This window comes from Tauraco erythrolophus, chromosome Z, assembly GCF_009769465.1.
Source record: "Tauraco erythrolophus isolate bTauEry1 chromosome Z, bTauEry1.pri, whole genome shotgun sequence".
Lineage (NCBI taxonomy): Eukaryota > Metazoa > Chordata > Aves > Musophagiformes > Musophagidae > Tauraco > Tauraco erythrolophus.
Window position 1 is genome coordinate 72,659,273 of NC_141496.1, and position 23,640 is coordinate 72,682,912.

The 23,640-nt window shown below is 40.2% G+C and overlaps 1 protein-coding gene across 6 annotated transcripts in view; it reads left to right on the plus strand.

Moving 5' to 3' along the window:
* CDC42SE2 (CDC42 small effector 2) overlaps window positions 1-23,640 on the plus strand; it is an 87,570-nt gene that overhangs the window by 18,063 nt on the left and 45,867 nt on the right. Inside the window, exon 1 of one of the 6 annotated variants that reach the window (XM_086630015.1) lies at window positions 10,752-10,890. The exons of the other annotated variants lie outside the window; for them this stretch is intronic. The gene's annotated coding sequence lies outside the window, so the exon portion shown is untranslated. Of the gene's footprint in view, window positions 1-10,751; window positions 10,891-23,640 lie in introns of those variants that run through there. 6 annotated transcript variants of the gene reach the window in all.

The following is a 23,640-nucleotide window of genomic DNA, read 5'->3' on the forward strand; positions in this document are numbered from 1 at the left end:
GTGTCAAAATGGTGGTGAATTTTAGATAAATGCTTTTACACCAGTAAATAACTGGAGTTTGTCAGGGAAACCCTTACTCCATTCATGTCTAGCACTAAAAGCTTCTGCAACACTTCTGCAGTACACTTTTGCAGCCACAAGTCCTAGCCTAAAATGTTAGCAGGCTATTCATGTGTTGTGTTTATGTCTGGATACCACTACAGAAAAGCCTGCATATCTTAAAAATCTGAAATACGTCTTTTCTACTACTTACTTTTGTAGTGTATGGTTTTCAAATTTGAGTTACAGGCTGGTTTTTTTTTCTGAGTAAGGTTTTCATAGATTTTGGGTTCCTATCTAAGGAAGCGTTTGGACTTCATCCGCCACAAGTTCATCAGTTCTGTATGACTCTAATTTTCAATTTAATACTTGATTCCTGAAGTTGGAACAATGACAAAAAGAGAAGTTTTAGTTCACTTATTTAATTGAAATTTATATGTGCAATTCACTTTCAGGGCAAAGGAAAAAATTCATGTAAGATGTTGGATTTTAACATTTTGTTTACTGAAGGACATTTGTTTTTCAGTTTAGCTTAACTTCTACCTGCAACTCCTGAGTTCTGATCGTTGCATTAATCCTGTAGAATAAGTCTGAAGTTACACAGGTGCAAAACCATGCTTTTCTGTTACTCTTCTTCAGATAGCTGTTTGTACAAATACTCACATTTCATTACTGCTGTCTCTTGCACCAACTATGTTTGTATCTGACTGTCCTTGTTGTTAAACTTCCTTTGTTGTTAAACTTCAGTGATATCACTGGGGTGCAGCTGGATTGTGTGACTGATTCAGCTTCTTACATAGGTCCTCAAAAACAGTTTTGCTTTTTTCCTTGATACATTTTGTTTGAATTTTGAAATAGAACACAGCTTATCCAGTTGAACAATATTAATGCAGAAGTCCACGGCACAAATTTTGCTGACACTTTTCACAGTCAAGTGGAACATGAGGAACCAAGTCACTGAAGCTTTGTGCCAACTAAGACCGTCAATAAGAAAATTGCTGGCATGGAAGCCAACTTTCATTACATCTGTATGTACGAAGAGAGTAGTAAACAAAAAGTAGTATAAGAAAGTGTGTCAGGAGTAATGGTTGATGTCTAAATTGGACTTAAACTGGTTTGTCCTCCTTTGTGGGTAAGCCATCCTGCAGTATAATGGGGAAGGGAAGGAAAGTACTTAGGCCCATAAAGAAATGATGCTAGGAAGTATACCTGCATGATATTCAGTTACTGTAGTTTGAAATATTGAACATACACCCTGAGAAATCTATCATTTTCGCAGTTTTATATTTAGGCTTCTAACTAGCTGTAGAATGTACTTTATGTTGATATTTAAAGTATCTCTAACAGATTGGGAAGATCTGTTCTATATGTTTGGGTTTTTTTCTTTCTCAAAGTACAGTCATAGGCTGTAATCTTTTCCTTAAATTGGCCACCCTTATGTACAGTGTGAAATATGGCATCCTGAAAAACCTTTACATGCTTCCTGCCCTCTTACATGCACTGTACTTTGCAACCATGTTTTTGTTTTCATATGTGATTTTGTGCAGGAAAAAAAATCTACCGTTTTGTAATTAAGGCATAAAGCCTAAGAAGCCTAAGAGTGTAATTCTGGCTTTTACCACCATGAATAATCATGTCTCCACAGAAATGCCCCAAGCCTATGTGGTGCAATGCTCTCACGACAAAGTGCTGTCTGCAGTGAGAATGCCAAAGAAAAATGCCCTGAGACTACTTGAACACTGGCACCCTGTTGCCTGGGAAAGCCCAGGCTGAGCGTTAATAGTCCTTGTCACAAATTGTTTAGTGGTTACTGTCTGTCATCAGATTTGTAGTTACCCTCCAATATGCGATGCCTATCCATTCAGAGAAGCTACCAGACAGTGTGCATGCATTACATGGTCAAATTTGGTCACTGTATGTATCTAATAATTAAGGAACCCTATTCTACAGCATGAAATTACTTAAGATATTTAAGATCTAGTTAGTCAGTAGCTCAGTGGCAGAGAAATGCCCATATGAAGGCTAAGAATCTGATCTTTACAGCAGGCTGGATGCAAAAGTGAACAGACATGGAGGAGATCTGTTTCCCTTACTGTATCTAAATGTTGTTCTTGAAGTCCAGGTGGGAATTCTAACCATAGCAACTGTCCATAAGTACATAATGTTAAAAAACAAAGCTAGAAAATAGTCCATTCTATGTGTTTCAGTGTGCTGTAGCAACTGTTGGTCCAAAAGAAGACACCAGAGTGGAAGAGTATTTGCTGTTGCAAAGATGAAGCTGAAAGTGAAATTGGGCCGCTAGCAAAAGTCTGTTCATTACTTCCTCTGTCCTTCTCGATACTAGATCATTAATATAGGGGATAATATCCTTTTCATTCTTTTGAAGAAAATGGACAGTTGCTATGGTTAGAATTCCCACTCAGTACTGAGTACTGCCTTAATAGGAAAAGCATTTCAAGTTATGTCCCTTGAAGGAGGGATATGTTCCAGTAAGCATGTATTCAAGACTTTGGGACATAGCTTCAAAATACTGTCTTGAAAATCTTATCAACATGCAGCTTTGGAAATGCAAATTTCACAGACAACTTGCTTCCTTTCTGTAGTTTCACAGACACCTAGTCTGCATGTTTACTCATGTCCAGAACCATTGCTGTTTGGTTGAGTTGTTTCGATGCTACCCTGTGTCCAGGAGAGACTGATCTAATTTCTTAGAATATGCTTCATTTTGATTGTATTAGGCTTCTTACAAGACACCATATTGTGATGTCATTTTCTTTTTAAAATATGAGTGAAGTAATTTCTTGCTGCTCCTGCATCTGTAAGTATGAGCTAGTAGCTGCAGCATTTTTCAAGAATTTGATTTCTTCTTTTGACTGAGGCAATTCAGAAGCACATCGTGTCTTTCTGTCTTTCTCTGTATTGAAATGTGTATTCCCTACGAGGAATGTTATCTATTACTGACTAAATTGGGGAGTAAGGGCAAAGAGGCCAATGTTTCCATTATTCCTGTTGCATAATAGATCTGTGCCTCTCCCTGGCTGGATTGTGTGTGAATGACCGTTCTTTTGAGGCTAGCTTCTTAGACTTCGTTCCAAGTATTTGTCAACAGTTATTCTGTCAGTCCAGTTGGGTCAACCAGCCATACATATGAATCATGGTTTGAAGCTGAACTGCGTTTGCACATCCTGAGCACATTGACTCGTTGGTGGAGGAGCTTGAAGAACTGGAAGAGTGGCCTCAAGCCATAACTTCCTTAAATCCCATTGACCGGTGGGAAAGGAATACTGCTTTTGAATTGTCTCAGGCGGGAAAATAGTGATGGAGGAGTCACAGTGGTGTCACTGGGGGTTTTGTTTGCTTTTTAGTTAATATGAGTGAATTAAAAATGAGGATGGTAATGCCATCCTAGCCCCCTTTTTAAGAGCAGTCATTTCAAGTTAGTGCCAGTATTGGTGGGAAAGATGCTTTTACTCTGGTGAGGTAGAACTGTGAAACACCTTCTCTTAAAGAGGAATGCATGGGTGATAGTTATTTGCTATACAGGTGTATGAAAAGATGTTAATTTCCTTACGCAGAAAAGGGAGTAGTGAAGCCATGGAGAAGTGTTGTAATTAATTATTGGGGGGTGGGGGTGCCAGAGGAATCGTTTGATTTGTAAAACAGCAAACCAAATCTGTACTTGAGTAGCACTTGCTTCTCAAAAATCTGGCAGGCTTTGAGTGGAAACTGCTGAGTACTTGGGACTTTTTAAAATCTAGCTACCTAACTTTCCAGTTTTGTTTTGAGATGCTTCTAACATAAGGGTCCTAGCTTGAGAGACTGGGGTGCTGCTGTATTGAATGTTTTCTGCCTTTGAATGGACTGTGACTTAACAAGTAAATAGAAAGCCACACTGTGACATGAATCTCTACAGTTCCTGCTGATGTGTAAGTGCAGATCCCCAGACTAGTTTGTAAGCAGATGTTACTACTTGATTTATCTGTTGTAGGGAAAACAAACTCATGGAAGATTGCTGAAATTTCTCATTGTTAACAGTTGCCGTAGAAGAAAAATATGATTTACTGTCAAAATTTCATTACTTACCTTCAGATAAGCCAGTCTAAAAAATTATTTTGTCAACAAGTACTCTCTTACAAATATGATGGTTCCTTTGTTTTTGTACCCTCATTCTTCTGGTCTCCATCTACCTCCTCAATATCTCCTGCACTATCTTTGCCTCTGGATATTTAGATACATTTCAGCAAAGCTTCTTAATGCAGTGGGTTGTCTGTTGTGGTATCATTACAAGTGCTTTTACTTCCCCTTTTTTCTTTTTTTTCTTTTTTTTTTTTTTTTGTTTAAAAACAAACAATTCTCCACCTAGTTCTTTTATGTATGTAAAATTCAGGGCTGTTTCATGAGTATGGTTTCTTTTGCTCTGCTCTGCCTTGCCTCTCTCCGCTTCTCCGTCTCTCCTGCCCCCAATACAACACTGTAACCTTTCCTGTTAACCTTTCTGTCTCTTCCTGTTCCTTTCAGCTCCTTGTGTCTCAAAATAGCTGTAGTGGTCATTACCACTGTGGTGATGCTGTTAGATGGACGCAGATATTTGAAGGCTGTGGGCTAGTGTTATGTTCTGAAATCCTTGGTGAGGTGTCATGGGAGAAAACTGTAACTACTTCTGTTTAAAAAGCCTTGGAAGAAGTTGCAAACTCTGCAAAAACTGTCTAGTGCCATTTAAGGATGAGTGGCTTGGTGTATGTTCCTAATGTAGTAGTGGAGGCTCTTGGATGCTCTTTGTTAACCTAAAATATTGCATCGCTGTGGCTAGTAACCCCTTGTAAATAGGCATCAAATTCCCAGACGCAAAGCTTCGATGCAGAAAAGTCTGACTTTGTTGTACGTCCCAAAACAAACTGTAACAAAAGCAAGTGCTTGTTGCAGTCTCTGGAGGCTGATAGGCTGTCATTACCATATATGCTGTCGTTATCATATATATGGTTAAGAAAATCACATAGCATTTACGTACGGGAAGCTTCTACGGTGGACTAGCACAGCTGTTATTACTAATTTGGTAGTTCAAGCTGAATTCAAGTGTGGAAGTGGTTTTTTGTTCGTTTTGCTGTATTTTTTTTTCAGATAGCTGAGAATCCTCTAGAAGGAAGATACATTCACATATATTCAGAAGTAATAGCTTGCTTTGCAGAAACATTATATTCTGAGGATATGTTCTATAACACAGTTATTAATAACGAATAGTTACAAAAAGAAGAAATGTCTTTCACAAATTGAGCAGTAACTTCTCAGAAAAGCTTCTGAAAGGCTTCTATTTCATTGTCCTGCTATTAGTATTTGTACATTTTTAGCAAGTATTTCATTTTTCAGATATTGCATTTTCAATATTACAGTAAAATAGAATATTCATCAAAAATAGACGTGGAAGAAAGTATTTTAGACTATTATTTTCAGAACGTCTGCAAAAATCCCAAATTCTTGTCTCTTTCCCCATCAAAGTACCAGTACAGAATTAATGAGTGAAAGTTGATGACCAATATTCATTGACTGTTATTACTGGTGTTACCAGCGCTGTCTAACTTTTGCAACTGTCTGGGATATCAGTATATTGAAATTAGCATTTGTTTTGAAGTCTTAATCTCAAATTGAGGGTGATAGCTTTGTGCATATCTCACTAAAGTAATTGGAATGCTAGAGATATCTAGCTGTGTACAAGTATAATATACACACATATTAGTTAATTTCAAATGTTCAAAATGGATGTACTAGTGACATAAAAAGCAGATTCACTCTCTTTTGACAGATACCAGCATTACTCACTACATTGTATGTTAAAGAATTGCAGTTATTTCAGCACCACTGTGTGTTACTCTACTGCTCCTGACTTTTACCTCTCTTTATTCTTCTAGTTACTTCTGGCTTGTGTGTTGCCTAATGTGAAATACATGGGTTGTTTTATTGTTTGTTTGTTTTCTTGAGGTGTAGCAAATATATATCTTTAACATGGAAGTTGAAGTTCTTCCTACCAATTGTTCTACCATCCCAATTACAGAGCTATACAACAGGAGACAGAGAGAGAGGTATGAGATAGGTTATGTAAAAGAGCAGGTGGAATCAAGTATTAAAATAAGGAGTATTACAAGTAAGCATGGTACATGTACCTTTCTTTTGATCTTGTTGTATTCCTACTTTAAATGTTTATGATGTATTCACATGGAAGAAAGCCCACAATTGTAGGTCAAGACATCACAAATTCTGAATTAGAAGAACAATTAACTTTCTGTTGCACTAGAAGTATTTGAGTCATGGTCCTCAAATAACACCAGCTGTATTCTTTAGGATCTGTTTATTTAAACTCATGACTGTTTTTCCCCCTGCTAGGTTATTAAATGCTTTACACGGAACTGAGACAGTTAACCGTAAATGTGTCGCTTTTTTCAAAATGCGAGCACTTAAAGAAATTCCCGTGCAAAAATTAGGCTTTTAACTAATTAACATAATCTCTGCCTTCCTTTGCTCCCAGTCAGAAATAATCACATGGGGCTCAAAGACCTCAGCAGAAGTACCAAGAGGAAACACGTTAGGGAAGATCTAACCTGTTTCTCAAAAGACTGCCAGGAAATAGACTAGACTGTCTGCATATATCCTGTGTCAACAGAGAGTTAAAATATCATACTTCTGTCTGTGGTCATTCTAGTGTTATAGAATCATAGAATCATAGAATGGTTAGGGTTGGAAGGGACCTCAAAGATCATCTAGTTCCAACCCCCCTGCCGTGGGCAGGGAAATCCTCCACTGCACCAGGCTGCCCAAAGCCTCATCCAACCTGGCCTTGAACACTTCCAGGGATGGGCCATCCACAACTTCTCTGGGCATCCTGTTCCAGTACCTCACCACCCTCAATGTAAACAATTTCTTTCTTATATCTAACCTAAATCTGCCCTCTAAAGTTTAAAGCCATTGCCCCTTGTCCTATCACTACACACCCTTGTAAAAAGTCCCTCTCCAGCTTTCCTGTAGGCCCCCTTTAAGTACTGGAAAGCTGCTATAAGATCACCCCAGAGCCTTCTCTTCTCCAGGCTGAACAGCCCCAACTCTCTCAGCCTGTCTTCATAGTAGAGGTGCTCCAGCCCTCGAATCATCTTTGTGGCCCTCCTCTGGACTCGTTCCAGTAGCTCCATGTCTGTCTTGTGTTGGGGACTCCAGAGCTGAACACAGTATTCCAGGTGGGGTCTCACGAGAGCTGAGTAGAGGGGCAGAATCACTTCCCTCGACCTGCTGGCCACGTTCCTTTTGATACAGCCCAGGATACGGTTGGCTTTCTGGGCTGCCAGCACACATTGCCAGCTCATGTTGAGCTTCTCATCGACCAGCACTCCCAAGTCCTTTTCCTCAGGGCTGCTCTCAATCCATTCTCTGCCCAGCCTGTACTTGTGCATGGGATTGCCCCGACCCACATGCAGGACCTTGCACTTGGCCTTGTTGAACTTCATGAGGTTCTCACAGGCCCATCTCTCCAGCCTGTCAAGGTCCCTCTGGATGGCATCCCTTCCCTCCAGCGTGTCCACAACACCACACAACTTGGTGTCATCTGCAAACTTGCTGAGGGTGCACTCAATCCCACTGTCCATGTCTCCAACAAAGATGTTAAATAGCACTGGTCCCAGTACCGACCCCTGAGGAACACCACTTGTCACAGGCCTCCACATGGACATTGAACTGTTGACCACAACTCTTTGAGAGCGACCATCCAGCCAATTCCTTATCCACCGAGTGGTCCATCCATCAAAACTACGTCTTTCCAGTTTAGAGACAAGGATGTCATGTGGGACAGTATCAAATGCTTTGGATAAGTCCAGGTAGACAATGTATTAGATCACAGGTGTCAGCTCATGGGACAGGTTCCAGCCTTTTAGTTTCAGACTATACCTGGAAGTCATCATCCGCTGACTTTTTGGGAGTTTGGTAAGGGTGTAACCTTGCCAGGATGCTCTGGTAATCTTACAGGCAACAAACACTGCAATTCCTATCACCTTCTATGGAGACTTGGGCTCCTCAGAGCTGGCACAAATCCCAAATGTTTACTCCGCTGTTGCAAAAGAGACGGACCTTCAGGTACAGCATTATGTGGAAAAACTAGTCTAACTTTTAGGTAAGGCCTAGAAAAAAACTTTGATTTCCTTTACATCTCTTTCTGTGTAATAGCCTGACACTCTAGGTGAGAATGCTTTTTGCATCCCGTGTACTCTCTGCATATGCTTAATGCAAAACTAATGATGATTTTGGGTCGCTTTCTGTGGAATAAACATTCTCAGTTTCTGTTGTAAAGTAGTTATTTGCACATAGCCTCAAAAAACACGTTTTATGAGTTGTTATATATTGATGCTCAGGGTTCTCATGGTGAGTTAATTTCTTTTTGTTCTCTATTAATTTTCTGCTATTCAACAATGAATTTTTCACCCCAAGGAAGAGGAGACCAAAGTGAAAACCAATTATTTTTGCCTGTTTTCTTTCCTCTGACACTAGATATGCTAAAAAACTTACTTATACGAAACTGCTGCTAACGCACTGGCATTTACAGGCAAGCCAAAACCAGTCCAAGAAACAATTAATTTTTAATTATTTTCAATTTGTGGGTTTAAAATTTATTTATTCATTTATTTTGCTAAATTTTCCAAATGGAAACACTGCCTGTATCCCCCTGCCCTCCACAAGTGGCACAACCTTGTAAATGTATTCATAGAATGAATTCAGCTGTTAATGCCAATGACTTAATTTAAGACCTGGGAAGGTAGTTTGGTGTTGATGAACAGTGCTTTTGACCAAAGCATGGTATGCCAATTTGGTGATTGCGTCCTTTTTTGGTTTGTATCTTCAATCTGTATGTCCTGGAGAAGGCCAGGAATTGTAAACATGACTCTTTCTGGAAGATTAGAAATATTAGGAGACTATTCTTGCTGTTTTAGTTTTTTGGGTTTTGTTGGTTTTTTTTTTTAAAAAAAAACAAACCATCAAATCTCATCTCACTAGTTCTCAAGTCAAACCACAGTGTGAACTTCCCATCAAGTCATCAGTAAAGATGACTGGATCATAAACGAGCAGCTTCTGCAGACCCCTCCCTGGAGGGGAGCGATTTGGGGTGGTGGCAGGACCCTTTGGGGAGGGCACCGGGTGCCCACTGCAGCTCTTCAAACATAAATGGGACTGCCTGCCTGCTTTCGGGTGGGGGGAGAAGGGGGAATGCTCGGCTCTGGCAGTGCTGTGCCTGCTCGGAGGAGCAAATAATGGAACCCTTTGTGCCCCCCTCCAAAGACATGCGCTTCCACAGGAACGGCTGTGCAGCTGCAGCCCTAGCAACAAGGGCCTGGAGAAAAGAATGAGGGCACCTTCTCTCAACGGAGGATGGCCGTGTTTGAAGATGAGCAAATTAAACCGGTAGCATAGTATTTATTTAGAGAAACCTGTGTGCCTGCTTTTCTTGCTAGGGATTTTTTCCTTTTTTAAATTTTAACCTCAGGCTGAAATCTATCTTTGTGGTTTTTTAATGCACAGATAAATCAATGACTTATGATTTGCAGTGCCTTTTTTTTTCTTTTCTTTTAACTGTATCTTGATTTGGGCTTTCAGAATTTCTTGTATTGAATGTAACACTAAGTTTGTTCTTGTAACAAGTACTAAAACATTTTTTTTTTAAAAACTGATTTTTTTGGGGGGGCAATGGAGTGGGCATTTTAGAGTCTTGACTTGATAGTGTATTTCCTGGAGAATTCACAGTGCTGTTTGATACAGCGCACAATTCATTGACACCACTTAAAAAGCATGAAAGAATCTAGTTGGAGCTGATTTTTGTAGTATAGATGCACAAAATCCTTAACGAAGCAACTGCGTGAGGAACTAATTTATTGTGAAAGATGTATATATGTGTATATATATTCACGAGACTATTTGCAAGATTTGCGTTGGCGCTTCTAAAGTGGTTACGCTTGCTGTGACAGATGTTTTCTAGAGAAATTAATGTTAACTGTTTCGTTTGTGAGATGCCTCAATCCAATCTATTTTCATGGGAAGGGCTGTGAATGAATTGGGATAATGCTACTAATGTGAATACAATAGGCTTCATTAATTACCCAGCTGTGGATAGTGATTCAGCAGCCACAGTTCTGGCTGCTCGTCTGGGAGAGAGGGGGCGTTTGTTTGAGGGAGGGTCTGAATAAAGAATACCTTCAGCCAAATGGTCTGTGGCTGAGTGGCAGACAAAGGGGGCTTTGGGGAAGTGACTGATTATCCTGCATGAAAGGATCGCAGCCATAACCGGCCTTCACGCTGAACCTCGCACATGAGCATCGCCCGTTCTTTTGGGGGAGAAAAAGGGGAAATTAAATCCGCTTAGGAAGCAAGTGCACCTTGCCAGTGAAGGTGCCATTACTGCATCACGCCTGTCTAGTTACTGTAACGAAGATGGTGGCGTGAAGAGTTTGATTATTTTAGTTCTGTTCTCCAATATTTTAACAAATGCAGTAGCCATTTTTTGGCAAGACAGTTACAGATCTTTTTATTTGCTTGTGTTCTCTTCCACTTCCTTACTTCCTATACACAGCCTCTCTTGTCTGTGCTACAAGCTGATCATAAGTCAGAGCCCGGAGCAAACCGAGCAGCAGATGCAACGGTTCCTGGATGTTCTCTGATCAGGCCAACGTGCTGACCTGGGGCAACGCAAGTCAGAAGCATGTTTCCCTTCTGCTGACTCTGCTACACAGGCAATAATGTCCTGCACAGGAGCTGGGTGGAAAGCTAGACCAACATCATCTTAAACTGTGCAAGCAAGACTTACTGGAGCTTGATTGTAGATGAGATGAGGTACTTACTACTTGGCTTTCCTTTTTTTCTTTTGCCTCTTCCCTGGTTCTGTGTTCAGCCTGAGCAGTAAAAGGGGACTGAAGGTGAAAGCTAGGAAGAGCATGTTCCCTCACTCGGCGTGTTTGTTGACTTGCTATAAAGTGCAAAGGGAAAGGTCTGGCACCTGTGAAATATTTGAGGACACCTTCAGTCTCAAATTATAGAATTCTCTGTATTTTTGTGAGGGATAGGAAAAATGAGGGGAAAATTTTGGGTTGAGGTGGGATTTGAGGCTGTAGTTAAATGCTAGATTTAACAACTGCATCTTGTGTTCTTTGTAGAAGTTGCTAGTGAAAGCAAAGCTAGAAATTTAAAGAGCTTGATGCCCGCTTTAACAGCCCTTTCCCTTATTTGAGATAGAGCAACCATAATGGAAAAACATGTTAAAGAGCAACTGTAGCTTTTATCTAAACGCATACTTCTTATACCTTAATCTTAACTTTCAGATAAAAATTGTTATCCCAGGCAAAGGAATTGTTGTGTGGTTTTGTTTTCTTTGTTTCCAAATATACGCAGGATATGTTTGTCAGTAGATTAAAGGAAAAAGGTTTTTCTTTTACGTGTGTGGGTGGAGGACAAAGTGTTATGTGGCATTGGAGGAGATAGGATCTCATTCAAAATAGGGAAACTTTGTATGGTAAACTGAATTGTCACCTTACAACTGTTTGACAATTTAGTTGAAGTAGTTGCTGCTTTCTTTTCAATTGAGTTGACTTACTTAAGTCAGTTCTACATGCAGACTTGAGTCTACCCTCCAGTAAAACCCTAGGGACTCATCTCCAGACCTTTCATTGGGAAGGATTATACAAATGAAATACTGTGACATTATTAAATAATTTACAAAGACACCCTGAACACAACCAAACAGAACTAAGAGAAACATGAAGGCAGAAGAGACCTTTTTTTTTTTTTCCCTTGAACAGAGGGGATTCCACTGAATTTTACAGCTTAAACTTTCAGTGATAATGGAGTTTGCCAGCAGTTTTGTAGTGTGCTGGAAGAACGCTCACCACAAAGTTTTTTACAAAAAAAATTACTAATTGTATATACTTCAAAGCTATTACAATCTGTTCTTCAAAAGTGGACACAAAACTTCAAAGTAACTGCAGAAAGGGGCAAAAGCCTCCAGAGGACTAAAGACAAGAGTGCATCTTCTCTCAAAATCAAAAAATCTGCCGTTTTACCTCTTTTGTAAAAGGCAGTGTGCTAGTTTGGGCTATTTTTATCTTTCCAAAACTTGTCTAATTCCTTTTTCTTGGTCATTTGCCACAGCAGTTCTTAAAAGAAAATGAAACTGTTGTGCTACTTAGTGCTTTATATCTCCAAATTGCTGTGATCTCGGCATAGGACAAAGTTCCACTGTGTTTAAAACACAAGCATAGTCTCATTTAAAGGGAAGCATGTACCAGTATCCATATGCTTTCCAGACCTTGGCAGTACTAGAAAAGGTAGTGGATTTGTATGTTAAGAAATTTTAATGGTCTGTTGTGTTTCCTCCTAACAACAGCTGGAGCCAGAATGATCCTTCTGAATAGCTAATATATATTTACCTTGTGGTCTAGGCAACTAAGTATTTGCCAAGAGAAGACACTCTGATTAAGTAAGTTTACATGTCAAAAGAGTAGCATAAGACAACAGACGGTGCAGAACAGAGTAGGTGGTGTTGGCAAAGCATTTTTTAAATACTTAAACTTAGAAGCATCTGGTGTTAAATCCATCATGAGCTAAGCCTTGTAATTCACTTCACTGTCTGTGGCTTGTTCTGCAGTCTTCATCAGTGTAGTTTACAAAAGAGGTCTTGAAGGAACCTGACAGTCCTTCCTGATACGAAATGCTGCAATGGGTTCTTGCTGCGGTTTTCCTTACTGCTTTGTCATGTGTGTTGCAAAATGATTGCCTGTTGTGTTGGCTGAAACTTTTATTTCCCTGTTTCAAGTGGGCAAATGGTTTTGATGGATGTGAGAAACACTTGAGTCTATATTTATAGAGATTCTTAATCCATGCAGCAGCAGCATTCTTTTCGTAGCATGGAAGCACAAGAATTATACTTTATATTTGTTATTCAGGATCTTTCAAGTTTATCAGCACAAGTACTGTATGTCTAGTGATTGTTCTGACATGAGAAATACCATGGTCAAAACACTGTTTATTTTTCAGACTTCCAGTAGGGATTCTGTTTAGGTCAGAAGGTTGGAAAGAGGAGGGTAATATTTTGTGTGCATGTTTTATTTCCCTTCCTTACCCGTTTGCAAGCAGGTAATTAACTAAAATAATGTAAGAGAAATTGCTTGGAGACAGTATGCTTCTGTTGCATACCACAATTGCTGATACTGTTTTCAAATGTGTTTTCTTATAAATAGTATCATTTCTTACCTTTCCCTTTCCTTCCTCCTGTACAAATTCTCCAGAGCTAGGTTTTTGTACTTCAAAGTGTTCCTTCAGTGGGAATGAACAAATACTGTTGGGTAACGTGACAGTGGAACTGAAGTGCCCACAATAGAAAAAAGAATGAAAGTTCATTGCTGTGCTCTCTTACAGTGATAAGATTTTATTCCACGCTGCTAGCATCTGCTGTAAGTAGATACAATTTTGGTCATTATAAAATGCAGTATTTAGTGAATCTTTTATCCTCACCATCTGTTTTCATGGAGGAGAGAAGTATAGATGTTCTTGAAGAAGGGATGAGAAAGCAGTAAGTAGGTAGGGGCAATGTCTGAAGACTGTGCTGGGCTAATGTGGAGACCTAGACAACACAGGGCAGGAGCAGGAAGCACAGCCTCCATTTTAAACAAAACTTCTGGGAACGTAAGCGTTAAAGGCCTCCGTAGCAAGAAGCACCTAGTTCAAATCACTTTGAAGGGCTTTTTTCACCTTCACTGTGTGGAAGAGGTGGACTCAGCACAAAAGGGTTGCTTGGCTTGTTCTTTCTATTTTGTTTTCTGGCTTTTGGCTCCTGTCCCCACTGCCCCCAGGATTCGACACGTGTGCTTTGCAGTGTAGTACTGGAGGGAGAACAGAGGCAGCACACACTAGAGGCTGAGCATCGGGCAGCTTGGCGCACCATGAGAGTGACTGCTTTGTTTGTTTAAAGTACTGGCAGAAGAATGAACAAAACACTAGCTAATATCATTTTTAGCCTTTACATGATAATGCAAATATCTTGAGACAACAGTTAAGGAGGAAGATGTTGACTAGTTTGGGGTTCACTTTTCCTAAATTTCCAATTCCTCTGTCACTCTAATATCTTTATTCCTTTAAGATTTGAGCTGTATCAGGGAGATGATCCTGCAGAACCTTGATACATGGACAAGGCCGATTAGAATATTATTCACAATTTTTTAAAAAAACATATAGAATACATGCATGGCAAAAATGTGAAGGGAAAATTGTGTAGTAGGGAAAATTTCTACAAAGTCTTGATTAATTTATTTAAGAAGAAAAAAATTGTATGTCTTTACTTGGAATGTCATAATGAAAATAATAGTAAAAGACAAGTGATGTGTGATCTTCCCCCACATACACACCTTCCAGATGTTTACTTGTACTGCCTCCTATATCTTGCCTTTTGAAAAGTGTGGAGATTAAGAAAATGTTTTTTGAGAAATGGAGGAAAAAATTAAGGGAGAGAGATGATAACATTTTTATATAACTGAATTATATGGAAACAAAGGGGAAACAAACTTTTAAGACATCTTGCTTAATCGTCAGAACAACTTTCTAAGGATACTAATGGATTCCCCATAATTTGTTTTCAAGTGACATTTGAATGCCTATTAAAAAAAAAGAAATCATGAAACAGACTAGAGGTTAAAGATCTTATTTTTCATTCAATTATGACATTAATGTCAGAATTTTATGTAGAATATCCGATAACAGTGTTGTAGAGACCTCTTCAGACTGGAAGAACCACCAGTCTATTTATCACCGTTTATGTTTGTAGCTAGAAATGGTAAAGCAGGCTGTCTTCAGTTTAGCTGGCATTTGTCTACACAACAAACTCCAGATTTTTTTTTCCCCTCCCTTAGTTTACAAGAAAACACCCCAAAAGACAACTGAAAATTTGGCTAAATACAATGCAGTAGAAGCATATTAGTGGCAAGAAATCGGCCCATGACTTAATATATAGTTTGTTTGTTGTTTCGACTGATAGAAAATGACAATCTATTTTCAACTTAATAGTGCTTTGCAAAGAACAATCATGCAAAGAAATGCATTATTTTGAAATGGTGATGTACTAGAAAATGCATGCATTGGTAAACAGGATGTTGTTGTTTCTCCAGGTAACTTCTGTAGGTCAGCCTTAGTAAGTTAGCTTTCCTTCCAAACCACGTTTTATGTTTCTTTAGCTTATTTTTCTTGTATAACTTGTCTCATCTGCAAGGCTTTTGCCTCTTATTTGTAGTCTCAAGCCTCCAGTATAAAGTCTGTATCTTGAGATTTTAAAATCCTGTTAAGTCATATAGAAATGCATTCAAAATCATAAAATTCTAGACCAACTAGAATAATTTTTGATTTCTTTCTCACAGAATCATTAAGAAAAATGAAATGGAAAAGGTCTGCTTATTCATCTGTTAATTTCTTTGCCAAGATGTGACTGTTCATGTGTGGGGTTTTCTTTGTTTTTTTTTTTTTTTTAATTAATGCTCTGTACAGTTTAGTACTAAATGACTCATGTGCTGGAACTTCTACCACTTGCCTACTAAGACTGTTCTACAATTTAGAAAAAACACTAAGAAGTGTTTTTTTGATAATCACCTTCGTTTTTTTACCCCTGTAGCTTTTACCATTAAGCTATAAACTCATATAACTTGGGTTGAATTCATTAAATCTGTGTGAGAGTAGGAAGGGGACCTGGAGGCTGGCTGTTAGAGTGTACAGATGTGCTGATTTGCAAACCTATCTTCAAAAGTTAATTACCCAGTTATATCAACAGTGTCATTTGTGGTTTTAGGCATAATAAACTTTTTTCTAATTAAAGGTGTGTTTTATGCTTCCATCTATTGTCTGAAAGTGTGACCATACAAATAAAAAAACTGCCATGTTTGATAAGTAAGCTAGATTAGTTGATCTTATGTTTATTCTTTGTAATGTAGCTCTGATTTTTCATTCATTGGTGAAAACGTTGCACTGGTGTCTTAATTGCCCCCTGTGATTAAAAATTCTGACGTAATAGGTAGAAGGCTTTCTAGCTGGTGTCCACTAAATGAGAAATTTGTGTCTATGTTCAGCATACGCAGTTTTCTTTCACCTCAGAGCAACAGAATCTTTCAGTGAAATTGATACAAAAGTGTCATACATAAATATCTGACTTGTCAGGGTGCTCTGAGCTTCTCTGGAGGTAATATGTACTAGTTATTGACAAATAAACATCCTGGTGTTGTGGGTTAGGCCGACCCCCCCCACACAGCCAGTCACTCACCCTCCCCCAGACCCAGGAATGAGGGAGAGAATTAAAGGATAAACGGGAAACCCGTGGGTTGAGATAAGAACAATTTAATACAGATGATTTAATACACAGTGTAGATGCTCACCACCCCCTCGTATCCGCAGCCCGTCTCGTCCCGAAGCTGCAATCCTAGACGAACGCGAGGCCCCGAAATAGAGAGGGGCAGAGAGAGAGGTAGTACTCCAAGAGTGGGAGTACTGGAAGAGAGAGGAAAAAAGGCAATGGAGCAAAAGCGCAGCAAGCGCAAAAGAGCAAAAGCGGAAAAAGAGCCAAAGCACAAAAGCCCTTCTTTCCAGCTGACCCTCACTTTTATACTCGGCATGACGCTGCATGATATGGAATACTAATTGGCCAGTTTGGCCCTCAATCTTACGTTCCACCACAAATCACAAGGCGAATCGTGTCCCCCTTGTCCCAGCTATGCTCCCCCCTTATCCCACCGTGCTTCTGCACTCCGGCACACTGAAAAGTCCTTGAAGTCTCACTTTCAACCACAAACATCAACTTGCTATCAGCATTCTTCTCAGAGCGAGCCTCTGAGTAAAACCAAAACACGGAGCTCTTCTAGCTGCTAAAAAGAAGAGCTAACACTGTCCCAGCTAAAATTAGGACACCTGGTAAGACCGGTCTCAAGACTGGTGCATCCCAACAGGTAGGAAGTCAAGAAAGGGCACCAAGAGACCTGCATGGTTAAATGGGGAACTGTTGGGCAAACTCAAGTGGAAAAAGAGAGTGTACAGATCAAGGAAGGAGGGGCAGGCCACTTGGGAGGAATGTAGGTCTGCTTTCAGAGGATGCAGGGAGGCAACTAGGAAAGCTAAGACCTCCTTGGAATAAAACCTTGCAAGTAAGGTCAAGGACAACAGAAAGGGCTTCTTCAAATACATTGCAGATAAAACTAACACTAGAGGCAATGTAGGCCCACTGGTAAATAAGGAGGGTGCCCTGGTGACAGAGGATAAGAAGAAGGCAGAGTTACTGAATGCCTTCTTTGCCTCAGTCTATACTGCTGCAGGCTACCCTGATGAGCCCTGGAACCCTGAGGCTCCTGAAGAAGTCAGGATAGAGGAGGAGTCTACCCTGGTTGATGAGGACTTGGTTAGGGACCAGTTAAGCAACCTGGCCATCCATAAGTCCATGGGTCCTGATGGGATGCACCCGCGGGTGCCGAGGCAGCTGGCGGATGTCATTGCCAGGCCACTCACCATCATCTTTGCTAAATCGCGGGGAACAGGAGAGGTGCCTGAGGACTGGAGGAAAGCAAATGTGACTCTGGTCTTCAAAAAGGGCGAGAAGGAAGACCCAGGTAACTATAGACCGGTCAGCCTCACCTCCATCCCTGGAAAGATGATGGAACAACTTATCCTTGGTGCTGTCTCTAGGCATATCAATGATAAGAGGGTCATTAGGGGCAGTCAGCATGGCTTCACTAAGGGGAAGTCGTGCTTGACAAACCTGATAGCCTTTTATGAGGACATCACCCAGTAGGCAGATAGATGATGGTAGAGCAGTGGATGTGGTCTATCTTGACTTCAGTAAAGCATTTGACACAGTCTCCTACGGCATCCTCACAGCTAAACTGAGGAAGTGTGGTCTGGATGATCTGATAGTGAGGTGGATTGTGAACTGGCTGAAGGATAGAAGCCAGAGAGTAGTGGTCAATGGGACAGAGTCCAGTTGGAGGCCTGTATCCAGTGGAGTCCCTCAAGGGTTGGTACTGGGACCTGTATTGTTCAACATATTTATCGATGATTTGGATGAGGGAATAGAGTGCATGGTCAGCAAGTTTGCTGATGACACTAAACTGGGAGGAGTGGCTGACAAACCTGAAGGCTGTGCTGCCATTCAGAGAGACCTGGACAGGCTGGAGAGTTGGGTGGGAGAAATTTAATGAAATGCAACAAGGGCAAATGTAGAGTCTTGCATCTGGGTAAGAACAACCCCATGTACCAGTACAAGTCGGGGACTGAACTGTTGGGGAACAGCACAGGGGAAAGGGGCCTGGGGGTCCTGGTGGAGAGCAGGATGACCATGAGCCAGCAATGTGCCCTTGTGGCTAAGAAGGCCAATGGCATCCTGGAGTGTATGAGAAGAGGTGTGGTTAGTGGGTCGAGAGAGGTTCTCCTCCCCCTCTACTCTGCCCTGGTGAGGCCACATCTGGAATATTGTGTCCAGTTCTGGGCCTCTCAGTTCAAGAAGGACAAGGAACTGCTTGAGAGAGTCTAGCGCAGGGCCACAAAGATGATTAAGGGTGTGGAGCATCTCCCTTATGAGGAAAGGCTGAGGGAGCTGGGTCTTTTTAGCTTGGAGAAGAGGAGACTGAGGGGGGACCTCATTAATGTTTATAAATATGTAAAGGGTGACTGTCATGAGGATGGAGCCAGGCTCTTCTCAGTGGCATCCAATGATAAGATAAGGGGAAATGGATATAAGCTGGAACACAGGAGGTTCTGCTTAAACATGAGGAAGAACTTCTTCCCAGTAAGGGTAACAGAACACTGGAACAGGCTGCCCAGAGAGGTTGTGGAGTCTCCTTCTCTGGAGATGTTCAAAACCCGCCTGGACGCGTTCTTGTGTGATCTGATCTAGGTGGTCCTGCTCAGGCAGGGGGATTGGACTAGATGATCCTTGAGGTCCATTCCAATCCCTAACATTCTGTGAAAGAAGTAAACTATTGTAATAGCACTGAACCTATAAATGCATTTCATGAATAAAGTTCCTATAACAAGGTGGTGAAAAAACAGGTCCTTTGAGTCCAGATATTTTTGTTGGTGGTGGTAAAATAACCTGAAAATAGTTTTTGACATGATGCAGTTTTGATTCCTTTATGCAAGGTCTTGTGCTCTGAGTTTAGGTGGGTCTGGTTCATGTCTATATGTGGAAGTTGCAGGAGCTAGTCCAGAGTTACTTTCTGTAATCTGCTCAAAAATCCTGCCTGGCATGGGTACCACTGCTCTGCTTGTGAAAGTCAGCTCCCTCATGTACAGCCACGCTTGGCACCTCTTGAGGTGTCCCCATGGGAAGTGGATTAAGTGCAGAGCAAGGATTCTTATCCTCTTCCTTCCTTATGCATAGCTTATGTGACAAATGGCAAAGCTAGTTTCATATCTAGCATGTTCTTGGTTGCTTTTTTCTTTTTTTTTTCTTTCCAGAACAGGTTTTCTGATTTCTTTGTTAATAAAGTAGCTTGTTCTTAATATAATTCACAGATACGAGACTTTCAAAGGCAAAAGTTGTAGTGTAGGTACATAACTGTAACTGAAAGCCAATGGGAAGTAAGCAGCGAATGCTGTCTGGCTTTGAGCTAAAAAGACCAAATATCCTCATTTGAAGGTAGGAAGGATTGTGGTGTGGTTGTTTTGGGGATTTTTGGGGAGGGTTAAAGCTTTTTGGGAAGATCTTGTGCTGTTGTGGTAGCTACTTGCTAATCCAGAGTAGAGTTCTCTGGTCAGTCATGGAAACCAAGCCTGACAAGAAGAGCTGGACAGCTTTTCTATTTTTGTTTAATGAAATCAGATCTTACTTAAGACTCCAGATAGCACAAGCGCTGTGTTTGACTGTGGGTTCACAACATCTGTTTCTGAACACCTGGTAGAGTGATAGAAAGTACAGTTTTTCAAACCGCATTAAATAGAGAAGCAGATAGCTCTGCTATGAGTTGAATTTTAGTGTACAAAAAAACATTTTTTTACCAGCAAGAAGGTTAACAATTAAACCAGTGACTGCGAAGGTAAATTGAGCAAAAAATGTCATGCTTTTTAAATCATCTTTGTTGCCCTGGATAGGAGCACAGAGCAGATTTACAACTGTGTGTGCTCTTTGCTTTAGAATGGCTTATTTTCCATGCTGCAGCATTCTCTCGTGAAAACTGTTTGCAGTATAGTGGAGGTAGCATTGAAAGCTGCAGCACTGAGATTTTTGGGAGGACGTCAATGGCAGCGTGTTCTTTCTCTTTCTGATCCGCTGGTTGGACTGAGATTGGAGCCTGAAAAGTTAGTCTCCTTTCATATGATTCATGATTCTTAATGTGTTTTGGTGTGCTGCCCTCCCACCCCAGCTTGTGCTTTTAGGTGGAAAAAATACTGTGCAGATTAATTTTCAGCCCAGTGGTACTGAATAGCTGGCCTGATGACTCTCCTTTGGAAATGTCATGTAGTAGTTCTGCCTCTAGAGAACGTAATTTTTATTGTGTGACATGAGCTTAGTTTAGAATGTATTGGGAAAAGAATAGGAAAGGGTGTTTCTAGTGCAAAATATGCTTAAGAGCAAATAAAAAGCAGTGGTTTTAAGGAAGAGAATTAACAGCACTGGCTGAAGCACTTTTGCAGTCAGAAAAAAGAGTAAGTGTGGTGAAAGTGAATTCTTTTTTTTTTTTTTCACTGGGGAGAAAAAGAAAACCTTAATAATCTAATTATCCTTCTGTTATCTCCTCCAGCTTTTTAAAAAGTTGTCAGCTGTCTGCACCTGAGGGTACTTGCAGATGCACGTTTAACATCAGTAAGGTCATACCTGGGGACTGGGAAGCTGAGTGGGGGTCCCTGCCCCAGGGCTTTCCCCCTAGGGAAGGGTGGTCTGCCTGCATCAAGCTGGATGCCTGGTGTCTGCTCCCATCAGCCCTCCTACACCCTCGGCCAAGAAGCTGCTCCAGATCTTGCCAATTTACCTGCTCAGGTGGTTGTCGTCCCCTGCTGTGGCGTAGTCCAAGTCTTAAACAAACCAAAGACTTCTGTTTCACAGAAAACTTTCAAACTAATAGTGAATTGCACACAACGGAGAAGGAGAGTATCTTGAGGGCAGACAAGAGACCACCTGCTGAATCCAGATGCGTCCTGAAAAGTTTGTCTGTGTCCTGAGAAACAAACCAGAAGTGGCCAGGTGTACTGTCTCAGTGCTCTCTCACCTATTAGCGTAATACATACAAAATATTTCCTTTGCATCACAAAGAACAGAAAGCTCTTTAGTTTGAGAAATGTTTGTATTTATCACAATTCATTCCATGGGAGTGTTTTTGATGTTTTTAGAAATAGAGTTTGGGTTTTTTTTTGGTTTAAAAACCCAAAACTCAGAATTTACAAGAGCAGTTGTTCATATTGTGAAGTATTTTAAAACACATTCTGTTGGTCGGCCCTTTGATAAGATTGGATAGTTTGTGATATAGGAAAATCTCTGCAATTTTTTAATGAAAGTTCTTTAAATTGTTGGCAAACTGAATTTGCATCCAGAAAATATCCTATCTGTGATACGCCTGTTTTTTAAGAGGACGTATAGAAATAAAATTTCTAACTACATGTTATACGGGTGGTTTTTGTTTATTGTATGAGAACAGAATTTTGAATAGCTGTAGTTAATATAACTAGAAGTTCATTGTGGAGTTCGAAGAGTGTCAGCCTGTGGTTATTTGGTGTCAGAGTACACTTTTCACATTGCCTATTTACTTCCTTATAGTGAGCCACTGACTAAGACTCAAGATACATAAAGTTCCTTTCATATTTAGTAGACAAGCATTGCAAGTTGCTTATGGTTTTGTCAGCAGCTTTCAGTCATGGAGCTGAAATGAACCTGTTTAGCATTGACAGATATGCACAACTTATTTTAAAACTTGTTTGAAAAGTAACTCTTAGCCTTGACACACCTTTATTCTAGGTTTTTCCACTCACTGGGTGCCTATCAATGTAGGTAAGCCATATGCCACTGTATACATGGGTGTTTCACAGGAAAGTAAAACCATTGTGAGATTTACAGTGGTTTTACATTGGCAGTAAAACTCCAGGTGACTTAACCACCACTGAGATAGGACCTGCAGGGCATTTTCCAAATGGGCATTTTTAGCAGTAATGGCCTTGAACTTTTTGTGGGTACACAGGGAACACAATTCAGTGTTTCTTGGCAAGATAGGCAGGTCATTTCTGAGGAGACAATTTAGCTTTCTGTGCGTTTCGGATTTCAGAACAGCAGTAACTGTTCTGCTGAGAATACCTACTTTGTTAAAATGTTTCTGGAACATTTTGAAACTCCCTTTTTTGTACAGCACTTTGTTTCTTAACTAGGTCAATAATTCCGTTATCTCCATTGAAATTGCACTTCGGTGTTGGACATTTGTCTTGTGCACCATGTATTTTTATTTTAAGCTGGCTATATGTATGCGTGGCTATTTTACTACATAATGTTACAGCGTAGTGTAAAAAAATTGCACATCTCTACCTGCTTTCTTGAACTTTACCAAATAAAGTTTAATTGTAAGTTAATAAAGTTGTTCATGTTGTCTAGTGTATAAAAAGACACATTGCAGATGAATTATTAAGAGAAATCATCATTATGGGAGTTAACTAAAAGGGTTTTATTAATGATTAAATGATGATCAAATGATAATTAATCGATGATTGAATGAAAATTAAATGGTAATGAATTAAGCAATAATTGAATAGTAATTAAGCAGTCATTTAACCTGATTTTCAAGAAGGGTAGGGAGGAAGACCTTAGTAATTACAGACCTGTCTGTCTCACTTCAGTGCCTGGTAAAATTATGAAGAAGGCTATTCTGGGAGTTATTGAAAAACACTTGAAGGACAGTGCAGTCATTGGTCATAGCCAGGATGGGCTCATAAGGGGAAAGTCCTGCTTAACCAACTTAATCTCCTTTTATGACAAGATCAACCATCGACTTGACCAAGGGAAGACAGCAGATGTGGATTTTTTTTTAGATTTTTTTTTTTCATAGGCTGATGAATATGCAGCCATGGTATTTGGTAGGCTTCTTGTGTATAGAAGTGGATAAGAGTTATCTGTGCTGTGGAAGTCTAGAATCTGTGCATACTTCTTACTTAGTAGTTGTATTTAAATTCATTGTTTTCTTTGAGTTGTTCAAAGATTATAGACTGAGGATACTCTTCTGCATTATGGCATATTTAAATTACAATACATGAACCCAACTTCATTGTTGCTACAGTTACATTTAGATTTTCTTTTCCCTTAAGTGACTTACAGAACGTTGGGAGGCAAAGGATGAGAGCCGTCTCTTGCTATATGCTGCTAGATAAAGATGAAACCTGGCCTGCCTGTCCAGGTGTCATTTCGTGATGCGTGCTGCGCACACAGTACTGTGCCAGTGGATCTCTGGCTATTGATGGGAGAGGAGGAAAACACCAGGCAATTACCTGATCCCCTTCACCCTGACGTGTTCTGGTCTGAAAGTACACATAGCTATAGCAAGCGTTTTGACGTGTACGTGTATTTTTGTCTAGAGCGTTCTTTTTGAAACTTGCTTT